The sequence below is a fragment of the Megalobrama amblycephala genome, linkage group LG3 (assembly GCF_018812025.1).
Source record: "Megalobrama amblycephala isolate DHTTF-2021 linkage group LG3, ASM1881202v1, whole genome shotgun sequence".
Lineage (NCBI taxonomy): Eukaryota > Metazoa > Chordata > Actinopteri > Cypriniformes > Xenocyprididae > Megalobrama > Megalobrama amblycephala.
The window spans coordinates 2,361,574-2,385,600 of NC_063046.1; the positions used below are offsets into that span (position 1 = coordinate 2,361,574).

General features: G+C 39.7%; 1 pseudogene; it reads right to left on the reverse strand.

The window, feature by feature from the left end:
- Positions 1-16,435: 16,435 nt before the first annotated feature.
- Positions 16,436-20,400, reverse strand: LOC125264273 (annotated as a pseudogene).
- Between the last annotated feature and the right edge of the window lie 3,627 nt (positions 20,401-24,027).

Below are 24,027 nucleotides of genomic sequence, written 5' to 3' on the forward strand. Positions count from 1 at the left end.
GAACAAGCAATCGTTATTATAGTTAAAAAGGGCAAACATTCAAAGTTATTTTATTATGTGAGTTGACTCGAGTCTCGAGATACAACGAAATAATGCAAAACTGCAAAGTTGCATTTGTCATCGTGACAGCAAGAGAACTTTTAAAGCTGGAATAATGAGTGGATTAAGCATTTCAATCGGCAAGAGAGGAATAACGGATGAACTTTCTTGGCAAGTGCATCACAGTCAGGTACAAGGGAAAAAGCTATAGCCTAATATTAGGTAAGACAACACGTTTTATTTTCGCAACTTGTTTATTGACTTATTAATAGCAATTTGCTGTGGAATAGACCTATGTGCCAATCGGGTCCAGACGGGTCCGGTCGGGTTCGGGTCCAGCTTAGACGGGTCCGGGTAGTACATTTATGGCATTTCTCGGTTCTGCATGGGTTCGGGTCCAACTTTCAAAATAATAGTCGGGCCGGGTCGGTTCCGTGTAGCACATTTACGGGTCTCTTCGGGTTCGGGTATGAATTTTTGGACCCGTGAAGACCTCTACTGTGTGGGCATGGGCTTTGGCTGGGTGAAATCAGCGGGTCCCATGTAGGTTTTGTAGTATGAGTCCCACATAGGAAGCCCATATGAGCTGATTACATGGGCCCCATAAGGGACAGGCATGGGTCAAGTGGGCATGGGTTTGATCTGGGAACACATATATGAGTCTTGAATGGCATATTTATGGGCCAAGTGGGCATGGGTTTGAACTGGGAATGCACATATGGGTCCTGCATAGAATTTTTATGGGCCAAGTGGGCATGGGTTTGAACTGGGAACACATATATGGGTCTTGCATGACATATTTATGGGCCAAGTGGGCATGGGTTTGATCTGGGAACACATATATGGGTCTTGAATGGCATATTTATGGGCCAAGTGGACATGGGTTTGAACTGGGAATGCACATATGGGTCCTGCATAGAAATTTTATGGGCCAAGTGGGCATGGGTTTGAACTGGGAACACATATATGGGTCTTGCATGACATATTTATGGGCCAAGTGGGCATGGGTTTGATCTGGGAACACATATATGGGTCTTGAATGGCATATTTATGGGCCAAGTGGACATGGGTTTGAACTGGGAATGCACATATGGGTCCTGCATAGAATTTTTATGGGCCAAGTGGGCATGGGTTTGAACTGGGAACACATATATGGGTCTTGCATGACATATTTATGGGCCAAGTGGGCATGGGTTTGCTCTGGGAACACATATATGGGTCTTGAATGGCATATTTATGGGCCAAGTGGACATGGGTTTGAACTGGGAATGCACATATGGGTCCTGCATAGAAATTTTATGGGCCAAGTGGGCATGGGTTTGAACTGGGAACACATATATGGGTCTTGCATGACATATTTATGGGCCAAGTGGGCATGGGTTTGATCTGGGAACACATATATGGGTCTTGAATGGCATATTTATGGGCCAAGTGGACATGGGTTTGAACTGGGAATGCACATATGGGTCCTGCATAGAATTTTTATGGGCCAAGTGGGCATGGGTTTGAACTGGGAACACATATATGGGTCTTGCATGACATATTTATGGGCCAAGTGGGCATGGGTTTGCTCTGGGAACACATATATGGGTCTTGAATGGCATATTTATGGGCCAAGTGGACATGGGTTTGAACTGGGAATGCACATATGGGTCCTGCATAGAAATTTTATGGGCCAAGTGGGCATGGGTTTGAATATACGCATTTGAATAATACGCATATTGCTGAGTGACACGTGAGCCTTGCTTATCGTGGATGCTTGCACACACTAATGTCCCTGTGTGCTCTGCACGCATACACATGCACACAGACACACGCACACACACACACACTTAGTGTCATGTAAGCTGGTTATTTGATGTTAAATGGTTACTTATCTTTTTATTGAAAGCTCCTGTTGAACACTGATTTGCTCAATTTTTGTCTAATTTCATTAAGGTCTTGCCAGCCAGAAGACAGGAGCCAACCAGACAGGAGCCAGCCAGACAGGAGGAGGTGTACCCTGTTGTTCATAAATATGGCGCAAGTTTCCATACATCGACCTTAAAGTTTCCTTTAAATGCTCCTGATATGTTACAAGACGTTGACAAATTATGTTAATTTCAAATGCTTATGACTTATATCACAGTAGTTTAACCAGGATATTCTCATTTCAAAAGCAGAGGTGCAGCCCACAACTGATATTACATTTGATATTTGATGAAAGTTCCCAATCAGGGAGAGGAGGGCTCTAAAGTATTCAGAATTTGGGTGGATATTTTATTTAACCCATTTTGCTCATTTTTATCAATTTCTTACACGAAGGGTTTTTCCTCCATAGAGATTTCGGTGGCGGCCGCCACCACGTTATTTATTGCCGCCACCGCCTCACGATGAGGAAATCCAAAAATAAATACTTCAAGCGCTGTCTGTCGGGTGCGCTGGTTTTTCTTATTCTGCGCGACCCATGCTATTTCTGGATCTTACAGTTACGCTAGCACCCCCCACCGTCGTAGCTATGATCGCACCATGCCGCGTGCTCCGCGAGGGGTTACCGCCACTCTCCTTTTTTGGCCAAGGAAAAACCCTGATATTGCTCAATTAAACATGAATGTAGTATCAGTTCTGGCCACAATCTTACATATGACTCCTTTAAACAGACCATCACAGATTAGGGATGTGTCACGATCTTTGGATATTGGAATATATTATTATTAATTATTATTAAAGATCATTTTTGTTGTTCAATTTAATATATTTCTTGCAGTTCAAAGCATCAAGTGTCTTGTATTTATCTTGTACTTACATTCATTCTTCGTTTTTAATTTTTCTTAGATTGTTTCCTTAAATGAATGGTTGGGCTTACCCAATTATGAATTTAATTATGAATTACCATTAATTATGAATTGCCCAGTTAGGACCAACATAAGATCCTTACAGAGCCCACTTCACGGTTGAATCCTGGTGCAAGCCCACTTTAAACCCCTTTAGGCAGGTGGGGCCCAAATGGGTCTGACACAAATTGCCCGGTTAAGACCCACATAAGACCCTTACAGATCCCACTTAAAACCCACCTGGGCATCCATGGCTGGCCCCCATGTGGATCCCGGGTGCAAACCCACTTTAAACCCCTTTGGGCAGGTGGGGCCCAAATGGGTCTGTCATGAATTGCCCGGTTAAGACCCACATAAGACCATTACAGATCCCACTTAAAACCCACCTGGGCATCCACGGCTGGCCCCCATGTGGATCCCGGGTGCAAGCCCACTTTAAACCCCTTCAGACTGGTGGGCCCCAAATGGGTCTGACATGAATTGCCCAGTTAAGACCGACATAAGACCCTTACAGATCCCACTTAAAACCCATCTGGGCATCCACGGCTGGCCCCCATGTGGATCCCGGTTGCAAACCCACTTTAAACCCCTTTGGGCAGGTGGGGCCCAAATGGGTTTGGCATGAATTGCCCAGTTAGGACCCACATAAGACTCTTACAGATCCCATTTAAAGCCCATCTGTGTAGCCATGTTGCAAAGCCCACTTTGGACCCCTTTGGGCAGGTGGGGCCCAAATGGGTCTGACATGAATTGCCCAATTAAGACCCATGCAGTACCCTTACAGGTCCCACTTTTAGTACGTCTGGGCTTCCACGGCTTGCCCCAATGTGGATCCCGGGTGCAAGCCCATAATGGGGCCCACATTTGCCGCCCATGAAGCCCTCATCTGGGCCCCACATGTCATTGCTGGCTGGGTTAGCATGAAGATTCACCAATATCTTATTTCAAATTCTTAGCTGTTTGTAGATTGCATCACCTATGCACAGACATCAATATATCAATACTACAAAACACAACAATAGCGACACTAAATAAATAAATAAATAATAATAATAAAGATAGACTCAAAACAATCAACACAAACTGCTACAAGCAGCACAGATAAAACCAACAAGTATAAAAATAGTATTAAAAAACACAGCATAATCTATTCATGGCGCACTGCATGCTGGGTACCTTCATAGTACAAGACATTTGCTGTTAATACAAGAGAAGTCCTACTGTGAAATTACTGTGAAAGTAATGCAATCAAAAACCTGGAATATACTGTAATTTCACACTATTTTTTTTAACAGTGTAGGTGTATTATTTTGTTTAATGAAGAATAAGCATTTATTTTTCACCATTTTACCAGATTCATTAGGTGGTTTCTATAAGAAGCATTCCCATCACTGCATTTATCCATTCTGTGTTCACTTCATTTATTTGTTCCTGTGATTTAATTCAGTAGTTTCCTCCTTTTTAGTTTATCTTTTAGCAGTGCATATTCATTTTTAGCATTAATAATCGTTGTGGTATTTACTCTTGCATATCTATAGTTAATAAATTTAATTAATTTTATTACAACTGTGTCTTCATTGTGTTGATGATCAAAGACTCTACTAGTTGGCCAGACTCTCACAAATCCTTCAGATAAATCAGTTGACGACTCCCTCCAGTTTACATTAATTGTGAATTATTGAACAGCTCTTTTGGAGTGTTCTTAAATTGTTAAGATAGTATTCTTAACTGGTGCTCCATATTGCAAAGAGGGGAGGGGTCATCAGATAAACTCATAACCACACCTTAAGTGACACGATCAAAAATCACTAAGCTACCGGTGAAATGAGTAGAAATCACTACAAATGACATGTTACAATGATCTTGTGTTTTAACAGTTATATGGAAAGCAAAATGCATATCTGTGATGAAAGCATCATATCAGGTTTTGAAAGAATGACTTGCAGTGCTACAAATGAGATCAGTTTAAAGGTTTGTAATACGCTGCCTAATCATAATCACACACTGTTCACTGTTGGCCAGAGGAGAACTGGCCCCCTGACTGAGCCTGGTTTCTCCCAAGGTTTTTTTCTCCATTTTTGTCACCTGTTGGAGTTTGGGTTTTTTGCCGCTGTTGCCTCTGGCTTTCTTAGTTCGGGACACTGGATATTCAACAATGTTTTGATCTGCCTGCATTGACAACATTGTATGCGAACTGAACTGAGCTGGAGTGCGTTTCCCGAAAGAATTGTTGGTGAAGCATTGTCGTAACTACCATTGAATTCTATTCGTAATGACGGAACTTGTGACCATAGTTCGCTTTGGGAAACACACCCCAGGAAGATGACATCACTGTTTACTCCAGTGCTGACATATAGATAAATTAGCTTAATTAGCTAAACTATTGATTTTTTTTTTTTTTTTTACAACAGAATGAATCAATACTAAATTTAAGTTGGACAATGACAATTTTCTTCTAGAGCTGCTGTGCAGCCAAAATTATGTTCCCTCTTTCACTGTAAAGCTACTTTGACACAATATGCACTATAAAAGCACTATATAATGTGATTTAAATTGAGCTTATTTAGAAAAATGGTACCAAAGTGAATACTAAAAAATAATCTAAAACTACACCTTCCTGGAGAAAAAAACTCTTCATGAAGTTCATGACTGTACTTTGGGTGTGTTTATTGCAAAAGCTAGATCTTGGTGTGACCAACCATCTACAAACATCTACAAACTCTCCACTTCCCAACCAGCACAGCCTTGTGGGTCTCAGCTAGTTTTGTCTGCAGTTTCCATGTAGGCCCCACATGTTTTAGCCCAGATTAAATGAATCACACTAAAGGCTGTTAAATTTAATACTGAATGAGTGTTGCAGTTAGTGATATAATTAACTGATAAGTAGAATCAGGACAGAGAAACAAGAAGAACAGAAAAAGAGAAACACAAGAACTACATCTGACTTCAGCCTTAGATGAAATCAAATGAAGATAAAAGAAGAAAATAAATATCTCAAGATCTCAGCAGAGAATGACTAAACACAAACAGCATTACCAGCTTCACTTATTTCTAACCAGATGGACTTTATTTTTGTTTTTGTACATCTAAAGAAGGTCTTATTAAAAATGTACAGAGGTTTAGATGTTGATGTTTTATTGGTAAAAATTAATTTCACCATTATGGAAATCAGTGTATGCTTTAGTTGGGCTCTTGAAACTTTTATATTTTTTTAATTATTTGCTTTTGAAGCAACTGCAGTTGCAATAGTGTTTCACAGCAAACACTTGCACATTGCTGAATCAAAAGATTGAAGAAGCAGATCAGCTGACATTTTCTGCTTGTAAGACATTTGAATGAACATCACAAAGTGATTTCTCTCTTTGTCTTTGACTATTGACTGAGATTCAGCTATTACAGAACTGCAAAAAATAAATAAATAAGTAAATTGCATTGAACAAATGCTACTGTATTGCTTCAATGCTGAAGATGAACAACCCTTAGCGCTCAAGGGTGCGTTTCCCAAAAGTGTCTTTAGCTAACTAACATCACAAGTTCCATCATTACTAACATAGTTCAACAATTTGGTGTTTCCCAAAACCATAGTTCAAAGGAACTTTTAAAAATTGCATCGCAAACTTGTGTGGCTGGAGCGACAGCTCTCGATCTGTGGTTAGAAGCATAGTTTCTTGTTTTTATGACGTGGACTTTATAAATCGTTATCTTGAGCAAAATAAGCAAGCTGACATTAAGTACAATGTATGTCTCAAATATATACAAATGTCATTTACATATTTTTGTTTGTCAAAAGATTTTAAGCTCCAGTTTTGAAGAGTGCACATGTGCGTATGTGCTCTAGTGCGTCAGAACAAGCATTTGATTTAATCTGGAAATTAGTAATTAGCAAAATAACTGAGGAAAGTGGGAATTAGCCCTCAGATGCCATGTTCATAATTTATAGCAAAAAATCTAGCATTAATTCAATCTAATTCGATAAATTGATTCATTTAAAGAAGTTATTGCATTAAGACATGTTAAACTGTGCCCCAAAAACACAATCAAGCCTAGAAAGAAACACTGAACCACCCCTTTAAAACAGCATAACATAAATGTTTTCCGATTATTGAATTAAACATGACTCAAACCCAGGCTCTGCTCTTCAGCACAATGGTAACCTCAACAAAGACAACAGAAATCCTAACAGAACATTAAACACCAACAGATCTTCTCTACATCACTGTGTGCAAAAACACATAAAATAACACTCCAGTTCATTTACTCTCCTGTGTTTTAGCAGGTGTTTAAAATCACTTTTATGGTGATCAGTGTTTGCTTTAGTTGGGCTCTTGAGCCTTGACTTTTTTTTCTGGCTGATGTAACTGTGTTTATAACACGTTTGTTATGGCAAAAAAAAAAGAAAAAAATTCGAAGAAGTCTTCGTTGTACTGCTGTGGTGCATTTGGTGTTTGAATGAACCCTCTGAACGCAGCTTATGTATCCTCAATATGTTTGAATTATGATTTAAACCATGTTGGATTTTGTAATTTAATGATCAAGAGATGAGATTGCTGGTTATACATGAGTTTATTTGAGCTGCTGTTGTTGACACGTTCTTTTATGTTTAGCACAAAAAAATTACATATTTTATACCCAACCTTCAATTCTTCATGAATAAACAATATTTCATTTAGCTGAGGCACATAATGTTCTCATTGATTTACATTCATCCAGTCATTTCTAATATAAAGTCATGATTAATACATGAAACTCAATATAAGAGAGAGAAGTACCACAGAGATCCTTAAAACACAAATGAGGAATTTAAAAAACTCACACAATCATCAGTTACATGAATGATATCATGATAAAACACAAAGAAAACATTATAAACATATAATGATGAGTATTTGATGCCCTTTGACCCCTCACAAAATTCAATTAACTCTGAAGTTAGTAAATAACACAAAACAACACAGAAAGAGTTTTTAAAAGCAAACAGCAGACGTCGAGGCTCTTAACAATTAACAGCTGAACAACAAACATCAATATTTGAAACTGTTTATTTAGTCTTACATGATACCCTACTGTGTAAGTATCTTTTATTTTATTGTGTAACCATAAAGACACTGGTTCACAGAGATGATAGCGGCAAACCATTAACATTTCGAAATGTTTCAAAAAAGTAACAAAGCCTTGTTTACTAAAATCATGTGACTTTGGCAGTTTGATAAGTGTGCTGAATGATTCACAACAAACCAAGTGAGGAATTAAACTGAAGTTAAAGGAAGTGAACACACAAGCATTTGTTATCTTACATGAAATGTATGTGTATCCATTCACTCATAATTTCTGCAGATGAAGTTGAGTCTGTCAGTCTCACTGAACCGCTCCAGATCTCACTGCAGACTCACAGTTCTCTGAATCATCAATCGCCCAGTTCTGATAGCACACGGTCTGTCCGCTCACCCAGAACCAGAGGCCCACAGTGCAGGAGTGACGTAAACCCAACCACACCTCCTCAGTAGACGCCTGTTTAACCACATTCATCACCTCACGCTGAATCTCTTCTGAATGAACCGAGACCAGATCCACATGATTCTGTCTGCAGTATCTCAGAGCTTCAGACCACGTCAGCTTCTCTTTGATCAGAATCAGTTTATCTGGACACAAAACAAACCACAAGCAGAAACTAGAGAGAGACTGATCAAAAACAACATGCAGAACAAACACTGTGGAGGAATTTGTCATGTCAGACATGTAGTGTGAACTTTAAGATACAGTGGGTACGGAAAGTATTCAGACCCCCTTAAATTTTTCACTCTTTGTTATATTGCAGCCATTTGCTAAAATCATTTAAGTTCTTTTTTTTTCCTCATTAATGTACACACAGCACTCCATATTGACAGAAAAACACAGAATTGTTGACATTTTTGCAGATTTATTAAAAAAGAAAAACTGAAATATCACATGGTCCTAAGTATTCAGACCCTTTGCTCAGTATTTAGTAGAAGCACCTTTTGATCTAATACAGCCATGAGTCTTTTTGGGAAAGATGCAACAAGTTTTTCACACCTGGATTTGGGGATCCTCTGCCATTCCTCCTTGCAGATCCTCTCCAGTTCTGTCAGGTTGGATGGTAAACGTTGGTGGACAGCCATTTTTAAGTCTCTCCAGAGATGCTCAATTGGGTTTAAGTCAGGGCTCTGGCTGGGCCATTCAAGAACAGTCACGGAGTTGTTGTGAAGCCACTCCTTCTTTATTTTAGCTGTGTGCTTAGGGTCATTGTCTGGTTGGAAGGTAAACCTTCGGCCCAGTCTGAGGTCCTGAGCACTCTGGAGAAGGTTTTCGTCCAGGATATCCCTGTACTTGGCCGCATTCATCTTTCCCTCGATTGCAACCAGTCGTGCTGTCCCTGCAGCTGAAAAACACCCCCACAGCATGATGCTGCCACCACCATGCTTCACTGCTGGGACTGTATTGGACAGGTGATGAGCAGTGCCTGGTTTTCTCCACACAAACCGCTTAGAATTAAGGCCAAAAAGTTCTATCTTGGTCTCATCAGACCAGAGAATCTTATTTCTCACCATCTTGGAGTCCTTCAGGTGTTTTTTTAGCAAACTCCATGTGGGCTTTCATGTGTCTTGCACTGAGGAGAGGCTTCCGTCGGGCCACTCTGCCATAAAGCCCCGACTGGTGGATGGCTGCAGTGATGGTTGACTTTCTACAACTTTCTCCCATCTCCCGACTGCATCTCTGGAGCTCAGCCACAGTGATCTTTGGGTTCTTCTTTACCTCTCTCACCAAGGCTCTTCTCCCCCGATAGCTCAGTTTGGCCGGACGGCCAGCTCTAGGAAGGGTTCTGGTTGTCCCAAACGTCTTCCATCTAAGGATTATGGAGGCCACTGTGCTCTTAGGAACATTAAGTGCAGCAGAAATTTTTTTGTAACCTTGGCCAGATCTGTGCCTTGCCACAAATCTGTCTCTGAGCTCTTCAGGCAGTTCCTTTGACCTCATGATTCTCATTTGCTCTGACATGCACTGTGAGCTGTAAGGTCTTATATAGACAGGTGTGTGGCTTCCCTAATCAAGTCCAATCAGTATAATCAAACCCAGCTGGACTCAATTGAAGGTGTAGAACCTTCTCAAGGATGATCAGAATAAATGGACAGCACCTGAGTTAAATATATGAGTGTCACAGCAAAGGGTCTGAATATTTAGGACCATGTGATATTTCAGTTTTTCTTTTTTAATAAATCTGCAACTTAATATTTTTTATTCAACTTAAATGATTTTAGCAAATGGCTGCAATATAACAAAGAGTGAAAAATTTAAGGGGGTCTGAATACTTTCCATACCCACTGTATGTATGTACGCATGTTTAATTGGGTTGGAGTGTTGGAGTGTTTTTTTTTTTTTTTTTTTTTTCAAAAAGTTTGGGAATCACTGATTTAAACAACACGTTTTGCCTCACATTATCTAACAAATCCAGCCGAGCAAGTGCAGAGGTACAGCTCTGTGATGTCTTGAAACTTATTACAATTGTTTTAACAGCATTTTTAGTTTTTAATAAAGACAATTGGTCTTCTAATATATGTATGGCTAGCTATTTAAGCTAATTAAAATCCAAGACTGACTTTTAAACGTAAATCATCGGTCACCACCGAAGTATAACTTGTCGTTTTCTTTAAAAGAATCCAGTCGTCACCGGCGCGCAGCGGATCTTGGGATAGGATGGGCTGTGAAGGATCCACTCGTTCTGTCCTTCATGGCCTGGGGAAAGAAGGACGCATTTGTAGGCCGTATTCGAAGAAGCCTTTGAAATAGGAAAGTCTTCGTTGTGCCGCTGTGAGGCTTTGGTTTTTCAAAAATACAACCTTCAAAAGATGCAGTATCTGAACTGAGACACAGCTTATGTATCCTCAATATGTTTGAATTATGATTTAAATCATTGGTCTCAAATTCTATTCATGGAGAGCCATAGCTCTGCACAGTTTTGCTCAAACCCTAATCAAACACACCTGGTGTGAGATGGAGCTGGTTGGAGATAAACTCTGCAGAGCTGTGGCCCTCCAGGAATTGAGTTTGAGACCACTGATTTAAACCATGCTGGATTTTGTAATATAATGATCATTCTGATGTTGGGAAACAGTCAAGAGATGAGATTGCTGGTTGTATGTGAGTTTATTTGAGCTGCTGTTGTTTAGCAAAAAAGAATTAGATATTTTATACCCAACCTTCACTCCGTCATGAATAAACAATATTTCATTTAGCTGAGGCACATAATGTTGATGCTCATTGATTCACATTCATCCAGTCATTTCTAATATAAAGTCATGATTAATACATGAAATTCAATATAAGAGAGAGAAGTATAACAACAGCATACAGAGATCCTTAAAACACAAATGAGGAATTTAAAAAACTCACAGCATCTCAAGTTACATGAATTATATCATGATAAAACAGAAAGAAAACAGTATAAACATATAATGATGAGTATATGATGCCCTTTGACCCCTCACAAAATTCAATTAATTCTGAAGTTAGTAAATAACACAAAACAAGACAGAAAGAGTTTATAAAAGCAAACAGCAGTTCTGGACATCGAGGCTCTTAACAATTAACAACTGAACAACAAACGTCAATATTTGAAACTGTTTATTTAGTCTTACATGATACCCTACTGTGTAAGTCTCTTTTAATTTATTGTGTAACATTATCTGAGAGACGTGATTGTCAGCACTGTCAGACATTAGCAGCACACAGCTCAAGTTACTGCCAGAGGAATCACCAGACTCATTTCATTTTATTTTTAATGCTATTTTGTTTTTTTGCATGATATTACCATCCATTTTTTACTATCCAATCATTGCACTCAAACATGGAAGATATGACTCATTCATGATGATCAAACCAGAGATTTTTGAATAATCATCTATGGGCTGGAAATATTCCTTTATTTAAAGAACTACAAATTGATCTAATTATTGATGATTACATTGTAAAGTAAAATCATGAAAAAAACATGTTATTATTGTTTACAATAAGTTTCCGCAAACCTTTAATTTAATCTCTCCAAAATAGAGTTTAATAGTAATTAATATTGTAAGCTTTGTCTAATTCCAGTGCTCTTCAATGTGATCTGTTGTTTATATTGTATTCTTGAGTTCTGTAATAAAATAAGGTGATCAGACTCTGAAGTATTGCTCATAAACATACAGTATGGCTTTCACGCTCCCCTTTAAATCACAAACTATGCGTCAGAATATAAGGTAACACTTTACAATAAGGGTGCACTAATATGCATTAATTCATGCTTAACTATTGCACAGATAATCATGAGTTAATGTATGACTCTTGAAGAACTAAACCATTAATAAATGATTACTGCATCAGCAACTAATACAGGGTCTACATGATTAATAGATTAAGTAATATATGAATTGCTATAAATTAAATGTGTCATGATGTATTAATCCTTAATAACATATTTTATTAACTAAAAGTGTAAATTAATGTGTTAACTACCACAATGGGTTGAAGCCATGTACTTCGACTTCCAGTTGTCTGCTTTAATTAATCATTAACTAATGATTTGAAAATGTATCATTATGTTATGACTTTACTTGTTGAGGCAACTTACACTATTAGTTAATAAAATATGTTATTAAGGAATTAATACATTGACACATTTAAATAATAACAATTCATATATTACTTAATCTATTAATCATATAGACTCTTTATTAGTTGCTGATGCAGTAATCATTAATTAATTCGTTTAGTTCTTCATGAGTGACAAATTAACTCATGATTATCTGTGCATTAGTTAAGCATGAATTAATGCATATTAGCGCACCAGTATTGTAAAGTGTTACCGAATATAATGATACAGTACCTTTTTTTCTGTTTCACAATACTCAATTAATGACTGTAAACTGAGGTTGGTGTCTTTAGAAGAAGTTTCTGTGCTGAATTTGACATAAATAAATCACAACAATCACGTGCTGTGAGCACAGCCATTGATTCAGGAGACAGCAGAAGTTTTCTTACTTTGAAGCTTACACTTTTTGATACAGAAGTGTGATAAAGCCCTATTGAAAAGTTAATCTATTAAATGGAATTAACAAATCATGTAATACCATTAAATATGAAGGGTCTGTATAATATGTGCTATTTTATTAAATTGTAGGGCTTGTTTTGTTAATCAGGCCAATAAGAGACTATTAAAGGATTAGTCCACTTTTTAAAAAAAACAAAACAAAACAAAAAAACTTATTTTCGTATTCTTCAGAAAGCTTACGCTGTATGTCCTACACCTTCCCTATTCTACTTGCGGAACGAACGCAGCGGCAGTTCCATTTTTTCCGTAAGTAGAATAGGGAAGGCGTAGGACATACAGCGTAAGCTTTTTGAAGAATACAAAAATTCGGTTTTGGCAGAAGGATTTGGAAGGCGATCATTTGTTTATATAAAGCATATACAATTACATTTTTTTTTTCGAAAATGACTGATCGTTTTGCTAGATGAGACCCTTATTCCTCATCTGGTATAGTTTAAAGCCCTTTGCTTAAACAACACCCGCACTCTTTTTGCTACTGTAGAGAGACTAACAAACCCCCCAAGTCAGATTCCCAGTGAAATGTTCTCAGACAGGAAATGCTGTGAGTTTGCTTCCTTCTTCTCTGAGAAAATTAATAATATCAGAAAGGCGATCAGCACATCCTTGAGCTGCACTGGGGTAAAACAGATCAGATCACAACCTCAGAAAGTAGCTATTATGTCTGATTTTGAAGCAATTGATGGTAAAATTTTGGAAGAAACAGTACAGCACATTAAAACATCAACCTGCGCCCTTGACACTCTTCCCACATCTTTTTTCAAAAGTGTGTTTAACTGTTTAGAAGCAGATCTCCTAGAAGTGGTAAACGCCTCACTTCTCTCTGGGACTTTTCCAAAATCCCTGAAAACTGCAGTTGTTAAGCCCCTCCTGAAAAAGAGCAATCTGAATAACACCATATTGAGCAACTACAGACCAATCTCAAATCTTCCTTTTATAGGCAAGATCATTGAAAAAGTTGTTTTCAATCAGCTGAACAAGTTCTTAAGCTTGAATGGATACTTTGACAACTTTCAATCTGGATTCCGACTGCATCACAGCACAGAAACAGCACTCATAAAGATAATAAATGATATTCGCCTAAACACAGATACAGATAAATTATCAGTGCTGGTTTTACTCGACCTCAGTGCTGCGTTTGACACTGTTGATCACAAAATACTTCTTGACAGGCTGGAAAACTGGGTTGGGCTTTCTGGGATGGTCCTTAAATGGTTCAGGTCATCCTTAGAAGGGAGAGGTTATTATGTGAGTATCGGTGACCATAAGTCCGAGTGGACATCCATGACATGCGGAGTCCCTCAAGGTTCAATACTCGCACCCCTTCTGTTCAAAATATATATGCTGCCACTGAGCCAAATAATGAGAAAGAACCAAATTGCATATCACAGCTATGCAGATGACACCCAGATTTACCTAGCCCTATCACCTAACGACTACTGGCCCATTGACTCCCTGTGCCAGTGCATTGATGAAATTAAAAATTGGGTGTGCCTAAACTTCCTTCAGTTAAACAAAGACAAAACTGAAGTATTTGCGTTTGGAAACAAAGATGAAGTTCTCAAAGTGAACACGTACCTTCACTCTACCTCAACAACTAAAAATCAAGTCAGGAATCTTGTGATTTTGGAGTCAGACCTGAGTTTCAATAGCCATGTAAAAACAATAACTAAATCAGCATATTATCATCTCAAAAATATTTCAAGAATTAGGTGCTTTGTCTCCAGTCAAGACTTAGAGAAACTTGTTCATGCTTTCATCACCAGCCGGGTGGATTATTGTAATGGGCTCCTCACTGGTCTTCCCAAAAAGACCATAAGAGAGCTGCAGCTCGTACAGAATGCTGCTGGCAGGATTCTGAGCAGAACCAGAAAACATGAACACATCACACTAGTCCTCAGGTCCTTGCACTGGCTTCCAGTTGCATTTAGAATTGATTTTAAAGTACTGTTACTTTAAACTTAACTTTATAAATCACTCAATGGCCTAGGACCTCAATACATTGCAGATATGCTCATAGAATATAAACCTAACAGATCACTCAGATCATCAGGATCAATTCACTTTTAGCTGTTACGCCAAGAAGAGTCTGCTTTTAGCTGTTACGCCAGCCGCAGCTGGAACCAGCTTCCAGAAGAGATCAGGTGTGCTCCAACAGTAGCCACATTCAAATCCAGATTTAAAACATATCTTTTTATCTATGCATTTGCTGATTGACCACTGTGCTTTGTCCGAACTGTTTGCATTTTATTTTATACGTATTATCTGTTTATTCTTTTAATTCCTTTTCTTGTTTTTATTTCATTTTTAATGCATTTTATATCTTTTATGTATCATCTTTTTTATTTCTTACTTTTAATGCATTTTAAATCTTGCTGTCTGGTTGAAAGAGCTGGGAGAATTAGGAAGAAAGCATTTGTGATTAGGTTAAAATTTGGTAAATTTGGATAAGGGGACAAACCATGATGGTTGGACTATCAGACTCTGTGGCACATGGAAGGGGTTTCGAAGGTGAATGACCGCTTAGAAACCCCTTCCCCTTAGAAACCCCTTAGAAACCCCTTCCCCTTCGCTTTCCCCTTAGACCCCTTCGGGGAAAGCGATCACTTGCAAAGGCAACGTGATTAACACATTCCAGAAATCAAACCACGTTGGTTGGGGCAATTCCCAAAGGGGAAGTTTCCAAAGAGGAAATTTGAGCTGTGGTGCATGGTTAAAATATCTCTGGATTACAGTCAGGACACTTTCCAATGGAAAAATTTCCAAAGGGGAAATTTGAACTGCATTGCATAGATAAGATATCTCCGAAAGGGGGATTGGGGCTGTGTGGCGCAGTTTGAGGTGTCTTGGCAAAAGGGGAGATTGAAAGTTTGTGTATCAGTTCGAAGTGCCTTAACAGGTAGAGCTAGACAGCGGTCCTGATGTGTGAGGAAGATCCATTGAGATCCACTCTGATGGATAGATCTGTTTAGATCCGCTCTGACAGACAACAAAAAACTCCCTGAAACTTCCTTGCTCTTCCATCCAGATAGCGTAATTCTCTGTTTTTGCTGTTATTTCTATTTCTTATGCGTTCTATTTTTATTATGATGTATTTGGTTCTTCTTTATGTAAAGCACTTTGAATTACCATTGTGTATGAAATGTGCTATACAAATAAAATTGCCTTGCCTTGCTGTGTCTTGCCTTTGAAGCTGCACTAAAACTGTAATTTTGACCTTCAAAATCCTGTAATGTTTTCATTAAAAACCTTAATGGAAAAAATGTATTTGTGAACTAATCCTTTAACTATGACAAATTCCCTTTCATTATACAAATGTGTCATTAAAAAGGTCTAAATGTATAAAACTGATCTGAGATCAGTTAAAAGATCAGTGGCATGGGTTCACAGAGATCATAGTGGCAAACTATTAAAATTTCAAAATGTTTAAAAGTAAAAGTAACACAATCATTTGTTATCTTACATGAAATGTATGTGTATCCATTTACTCATAATTTCTGCAGATGAAGTTGAGTTTTTCAGTATCAGGATGGCTGGTCCAGTGCTGATATCCTCCAGACTGAACTGCTCCAGATCTCACTGCAGACTCACAGATCTCCACTGCTGTGCCGTTCCCTGGAGCCCAGTTCTGATAGCACACGGTGTCTCCGCTCACCCAGTACCAGATGCCCAAAATGTAGGAGTAGCCCAAACCCAACCACACCGCCTCAGTAGACGCCTGTTTAACCACATTCATCACGTCACGCTGCATCTCTTCTGAATGAACCGAGACCAGATCCACATGATTCTGTCTGCAGTATCTCAGAGCTTCAGACCACGTCAGCTTCTCTTTGATCAGAATCAGTTTATCTGGACACAAAACAAACCACAAGCAGAAACTAGAGAGAGACTGATCAAAAACAACATGCAGAACAAACACTGTGGAGGAATTTGTCATGTCAGACATGTAGTGTGAACTTTAAGATATCTGGTGGTGATGGATGGATTGTGTGTGTTTGTGAGGATCTGCTCACCTTCATGACACACAAAAGGAAACTGGTTGTTGCAAGAGACGTCATTCCATTGTCCCTGAGTGTTCGGACAAATCTCTGCACAGTTTTCATTCCTTCCATCATTATTAGGTTCACCAGTCTTCCAGTATCTGAATGAGGAGTTACTCTGATCTGACCACTGCCATGAGTCTCTGAACAGACCGATCCAGACATCATCAGATATGTGACTCTCATTGATGAACTTCTGAAGCTGTTGATTCTCATTCTGGTTCCTCACACTGACCAGATCAATGTGTTTCCGTCTGCAGTAACTCTGAGCGTCTCTCTAATTCTTCCAGTGATTGACAAAGACGAGTCCTGTGCTCACTTTAAGAAAAACAAATGGAAACAGATTCATGAATCAGTTTGTTCATTATTCTTATGCTGCTTTATGGTTTGAATGTGAATAAGAGCAGCAGTGGAAACATCAGAAACAGGTGTCAACTGATTTTGCTGATATAACATTATGTAAAATTTGTGATCTTTTTATTTAAACTTTATATTTCCTCATTATGTTTTTGTTACACATTTCTCTAGAATACTTGATTCAGACACAAAGATCTGAAAGAGAGAAACATCAAACAGATGAAGATGTTTCACTGCTGCTGAATATATTTATTAAATAGTCCTTAAAAATATGTCAGTAAAAAGTTCATTCATAATGTTGGATTGTAGACTATTAATATTATACAAATGAATATTGTTGCAATATTAATATTAATGTTAGTGTTTGTCTTGTTTCTAGTCTGATTGATTTTTACATTGTAATGGACAATGTGAGTTCCTTTAAAGTTCATCTAAGAATTACGTTTTTACAGGTTGGTGTTGAGATCCTGAAAGATGAATGAATCAAGCTACACTATATTGCCCAAAGTTTTGGGACACCTGCCCTTATGTGCACATGAACTTTAATGACATCCCGTTCTTAATCCGTAGGGTTTAATATGGAGTTGGCCCACCCTTTGCAGCTATAATAGCTTCAACTCTTCTGGGAAGGCTTTCCACAAGGTTTAGGAGAGTTATGGGAATTTTTGACCATTCTTCTTGAAGCGCATTTGTGAGGTCAGGCAGTGATGTTGGACGAGAAGGCCTGGCTCACAGTCTCCGCTCTAATTCATCCCAAAGGTGTTCTGTCGGGTTGAGGTCAGGACTCTGTGCAGGCCAGTCAAGTTCCTCCACACCAAACTCACTCATCCATGTCTTTATGGACCTTGCTTTGTGCACTGGTGCGCAGTCATGTTGGAACAGGAAGAGGCAATCCCCAAACTCTTCACACAAAGTTGGGAGCATGAAATTGTCCAAAATGTCTTGGTATGCTGAAGCTCTAAGAGTTCCTTTCACTGGAACTAAGGGTCCAAGTCCAACCCCTGAAAAACAGCCCCACACCATAATCCCCCTCCACCAAACTTTACACTTGACACAATGCAGTCAGGCAAGTACCGTTCTCCTGGCAACCGCCAAACCCAGACTCGTCCATCGGATTGCCAGACAGAGGAGCCTGATTGGTCACTCCAGAGAACACGTCTCCACTGCTCTAGAGTCCAGTGGCGCTGTGCTTTACTCCACTGAATCCGAAGCTTTGCATTGCACTTGGTGATGTAAGGCTTGGATGCAGCTGCTCGGCCATGGAAACCCATTCCATGAAGCTCTCTACGCACTGTTCTTGAGCTAATCTGAAGGACACATGAAGTTTGGACGTCTGTAGCTATTGACTCTGCAGAAAGTTGGCGACTTCTGCGCACTGTGATCCTCAGCATGCGCTGACCCCGCTCTGTGATTTTACGTGGCCTACCACTTCGTGCCTGAGTTGCTGTTGTTCCCAATTGCTTCCACTTTGTTATGACACCACTAACAGCTGACCGTGGAATATTTAGTAGTGAGGAAATTTCACAAATGGACTTATTGCACAGGTGGCAGCCTATCACAGTACCACGCTTGAATTCACTGAGCTCCTGAGAGCGACCCATTCTTTCACAAATGTTTGTAGAAGCAGTCTGCATGCCTAGGTGCTTGATTTATACACCTGTGGCCATGGAAGTGATTGGAACACCTGAATTCAATGATTTGGAGGGGTGTCCTAATACTTTTTGCAATATAGTGTATCTCTTATTGAAACAAAATATATGTCAACAACATCTCATCTTCAAACAACTATTTCAACAAGGTTACTTTTGAGAATTACAATCTCCCAAACAAAATTGCTATTATCTATTTATGTAAAAAGTGAACACAATAAAATCACACTCACATGTAATAAATAAGACAATAACTGAATTTTTGTTCATAAATATCAATATGTGACAGGTTGTCTATTGCATATTGAAATTGTATCCATTCATTAATTACTTACCATTTATGTTAGTCAAAACAATAGTTTGAAATTTTTGTATTTTATGTAATTATGTTGTAAATTCTCTAGGCTCTCTAATGGCAGATTCCTACAGTTATCCCAAGTGACAACAAAAGATCAACATGCGAGTGAATTAGAAATTGACTTTAGTTGAAAGTGTGAAAAATATCCACAGTCTCTTTATGACCACATTAAAAAGTAGAAGCATTTAGTATTGCATTTCATTTTTTTTTTACAACATATGATGCATCTTTCTATAAATAATTTTTGTTGTCATTGTAGAGAGTAGAACTTACTGTTGTTAGATGAACTACAGATGAAAGTCAGGCTGTAACTACATGAATAATCATGCCATTGTCCATCTCTAATAAAAGCACACTCATCTGTGCCATCAGGTTGTCCAGATCCCCAGTTCAGATAGAGCGCAGGATCACCTGAAGACCACTGCCATTTATCAACACTCGTCCTCTCCAGCCCAATCCAGACACGTCCATCATTCACACACTTGTTCAGCTCGTTCATGTCGTTCATGTTGTCAACGGTGGCCAGATCTGTGTATTTCTCTCTGCAGTATCTCTGATCTTCAGTCCAGGTCTTCCTCACGTTTATAAAGTGATACTGACGCTGAACACATTCAGATACGGAGCAGAGAGCTGTGAAAGAGAGGGTTTGATTTAATGCTTTTCATAACAGAGTCAAACCTGATGAAACTATAAACCATAAATAAAACAACAAACACACTCACCAATGAGAAGAAGAATGAAATATAGAGTTTGCTCCATTTCTGAGGAAGAAACACATTGAAAAACTCAGATATCAAACATTCACAGATTCTTTTTGGAGTAAAATATGACAGTTTCAGTTAGTATCTGAACAGCAGCATGAATTCACTGTACATAATCATTCAGACAATATTAACATCTCAAAGTCTAGTTGTGTTTGAAGAATGAACATGTGAGTTGTTCTTACTTTAGAGGTCGTGTGTTTCTGTCCTGAGTCTGATGTTTCTGTCTGTGGCTTTAAACAGTGTGATCATTATATCTGCTCTCATCCCTCATCATTACATCATTTGTGTATTGTTCTGAACTAATTTTCATATTCACTTCCTCTATATTTGTGTATTTGTCCAACTCCTTCTCCTTATTTGCATCTTGATGTCTGTGTCAGTCAATATCAGTCTATATGAATATAGACCTTAATTAAAATATCATGTATGTTTGTGTTTCTCTGTTTTGGGCCACTTTTTATCTGGTGCTGGTGATGAAGAGGGAGAAACGTTTTTCTGCTCTCATGGGCTTTCTTCTTTTCCCTCTTCTGAGAGCAGAGATCCCTGGTGTTGAGGAGGAGACATTCACAACAGAGACGAGATAAAGACGTTAAAGTGCTCATATTGTGCTTTCATTCCCCTGAAGTTCATTTATAATGTTAGTAAAGGTTGTTGGACTCTCATTATCCCACTGAAATAATATCATCATCTTCTGCTGCTGCTGTTTCAGTCTTATTTCCTCTAAATACTTGATTGTGCTTGGCTGGAATGCGGATATTAAAACATTGTTAATATATATATATATTTTTTAGTATTCATTTTTTCATGAGAATTACATTTATTTTAATTATTTTGTTTTGTTTCATATTCCTGATGTTTATAAAACATGAACACATTTGCACGTAAACACATCCACATCATTTTCTTATGTCCACATCACATGTAGACATTCAGTCTGGACAATATTTACATCTCTGACGTGAAACAGGATAACAGTGAGAGTTATTGTTGTAGTCATATTTCATATTTAATCCAGTTTTATTAATCTATTAGTTTTATTGCAGCTACAGGAATGTTACACTATAACTGTGTTTCAAATCAGAAGAACAGAAACTACAACTGACTTCAGCCACAGCCTTAGATGAAATCAAATGAAGATAAAAGACATTAAATCTCTCCAGATCTCAGCAGAGGAGGATCAACTCCACAAACAGCATTACCAGCTTATTACTAACCAGATTGACTTTATTTCTGTCAGACGTCTACAGAAGTTCTTATTGATAATCAACAGAGGTTTAGATTTTAATGTTTGGTTGAAAATTAGTTTTGATATAATCACCATCATGGTGATCAATGTTTGCTTTAGTTGGGCTCTTGCTGTTTGCTAGTTTATTTCTCTTTCAGCAATTGCAGGTATTTTCAGAAAATTATTATGCATTGACAGAGACTGAGAAGGCAGATCAATATGTCTGTTTTAAAGACAGTTACTGCACTAAAATTTAAACCAGTGTTTGCCAAACTGACTAGTGGTGCCACAGAATCTCAGCTTTTTTTCCAATTTAAACAGCCTAAAACAAATATCGTACCATATAATAACCTTTTACAGCAAATATTAAAAAAATAAAAAAAATAAAAAAATAAAAAAATAATTATATATATATATATATATATATATATATATATATATATATATATATATATATCAAAACACCAACATTTGAGCATGTCCAATCAAAAATAACTAAGTGAGAAAACACTGTTCCCATTCAGTCGGTCACGTTCGACGTACGTCGGACAGACCGGCGAATAGGAATCTCGCTAGAGAGGCCAATCTACTTCGAGTGTAACTAAAACGAGCCAATGCACATTGGCATGCAATCATATGCATCAGCTGCTCGCCTCGCAGCGCGGGTATATAATGAGCAGCAGGTGCGTTGCATCTTCAGCTTTTCGCTTCGGAGCCGAACGGTGTTTGTTCCTGTTCTCTGCAAGCGAGTGTCTGCTAGAAGACGAGTCAAGCTTTTTGGTTGAACTTCTCTTTTTTTCCGAGTGCAGGCGAACAGCACAGCAGCGGGGTTGAAGTCCTCTCTTTTTCTGTTTTTGTTTCGTTTGCCGTTTTTGAGCAAATAGCTGTTTTGACAGCGTCGGAAGGCTGTTCTCACGGCCGGTACGGTGCGCTTTTGAGCGCTGAAAAGCCGTTTTTACGGCTGGTAAGAGTGAGCGCCTTCAAAGAGAGAGAGAGAGAGCACACGACAGGCTGCACACAATCCCTGTCTGTGTTGCGGCGGCCGTTCCCCTGCGTGCTTCAGCACTTTTAAAAGAGTAAAGTCCCTGAAAGAGCTTACACAAGTAGATTCGCGTCTTTTTAAAGATGACATCCTACTTGTGTTTCTGGATGCGGTCGTTCCAGTCCTCACTGACGGCCACGATCACTGTTTCACATGTCTGGGCGCGTGTTGAAATGATGTTCGTGGGTGTTTCATGTTTTCATATGAGAACATGATCACGTCGACACGCCGGTCGTGACTCTTCTTTCTCCGGGAAGCTTGAGTCCCCTCTGTTGTTGGCCAGCTGCCGCTTGTGTGTAAAAGCACAGCCGCGGGTCTGCCCGACACTCTGGGAAGACCGTGGAGATCAGCGAGAGCAAACCTCTCTCTCCTCTGCGTGTCGCGTGCCGTCGAGCTGCCGGGCTGCAGCGCGGGTTGTCACGGCAACCCAGCGCTCGCTCGGCGCTCTAGATGCGCGGTTCCCTTGCATAATCTCCATTGTAGCGCCCTCTCTGGTGCACCAGAAGAGGTCTACTTTGCTGATATGGCTTGGGTGACATGAGGTTGAGGGGTTCCTTCGGGGAACCAACCCCCTAGGGCCCCTCCCTCTCTAGCGCATTGCAAGCTGTGCAGTTTCTGGATTGGATTGCTGGTCCTACTCATAGAGGAACCTAGCATTTCATTCAGAGCTCCAGCTGAGGGACAGACTTCGATTGCAGCATCGGAGAGAGTGCTGTTATGCTCTGGAAATGAGGGTGACGCTGCCCACTGTAATGGTGTGTGCTTATGCTGACTCAGATTCGGAGTTTACAGCCATGCTTTCCTGGGTCTTCCAGATGTGCATGGAAAACTTGGCAGTATGGGGGTATGTTGGTGCCATAAATATGGAATGCCAAAAGTGCCAAAATCTGCATAAGTTTTTCCTCTCTCACTACCCTCTTGGTTGGGGTGGCTGTACACAGACCACACCCACCCTGCATGTGAGGCCAAGGCACTCTTTTTGCATGAGGGTAGTTCTGTGCTGGGGTTGAGCTGCGCTTGTTGACTAACCGTGATCAAAGTCACGGCGCAGGCCCTCAGCCAGACGATGTCCACCTCAGTGGTCCAGAAGTGCCCCCTGGCTTACCTTGTGAGGTGCGAGAGGTTGTCAAGCTAAATGCTTTCTCAATGCTCCCATCTTACGAGGTGGCCTTTTCGGTGACACTGTCGAGGACTGAGCCCAGCGGTTCTCCTCAGTTAGTAGCGGATCGGGGAGCTTCCCATGACAAACCATTGAGTTCCTCTTGGGCCGCCCCTCGGTCTGCTCGTCGCCAAGGGTGTCGTCCCCTGCAAGAAACTCTGGCCCAGCAGGCTCTGCTGTGTCCATTGTGGGGAGATGACGCCTCCCGTCTCTGCAGCTGTTAAGTGGTTGGTGAGAATCACCCCTGAGACGGGCGACCCAGAAATGGGTGGGGCTGCTCTTCCACCCCTGGAGGAGGGCCGGGTGGTAAATCCTTTTATTGGGTTTGTTTCTGTTCCGCCACTGACCCAAGAGGCAGTGGTACCCAAAATTAAAAGAGCAGTTCCTCCATTTCCAGGTCTGAAGAGGGTTTGGAGAGCAGTGGGAGGAGAAAAACCTCACCACTCTCATCCCCCTCTTCTGTCGCCAGCGGACAGCAGCGA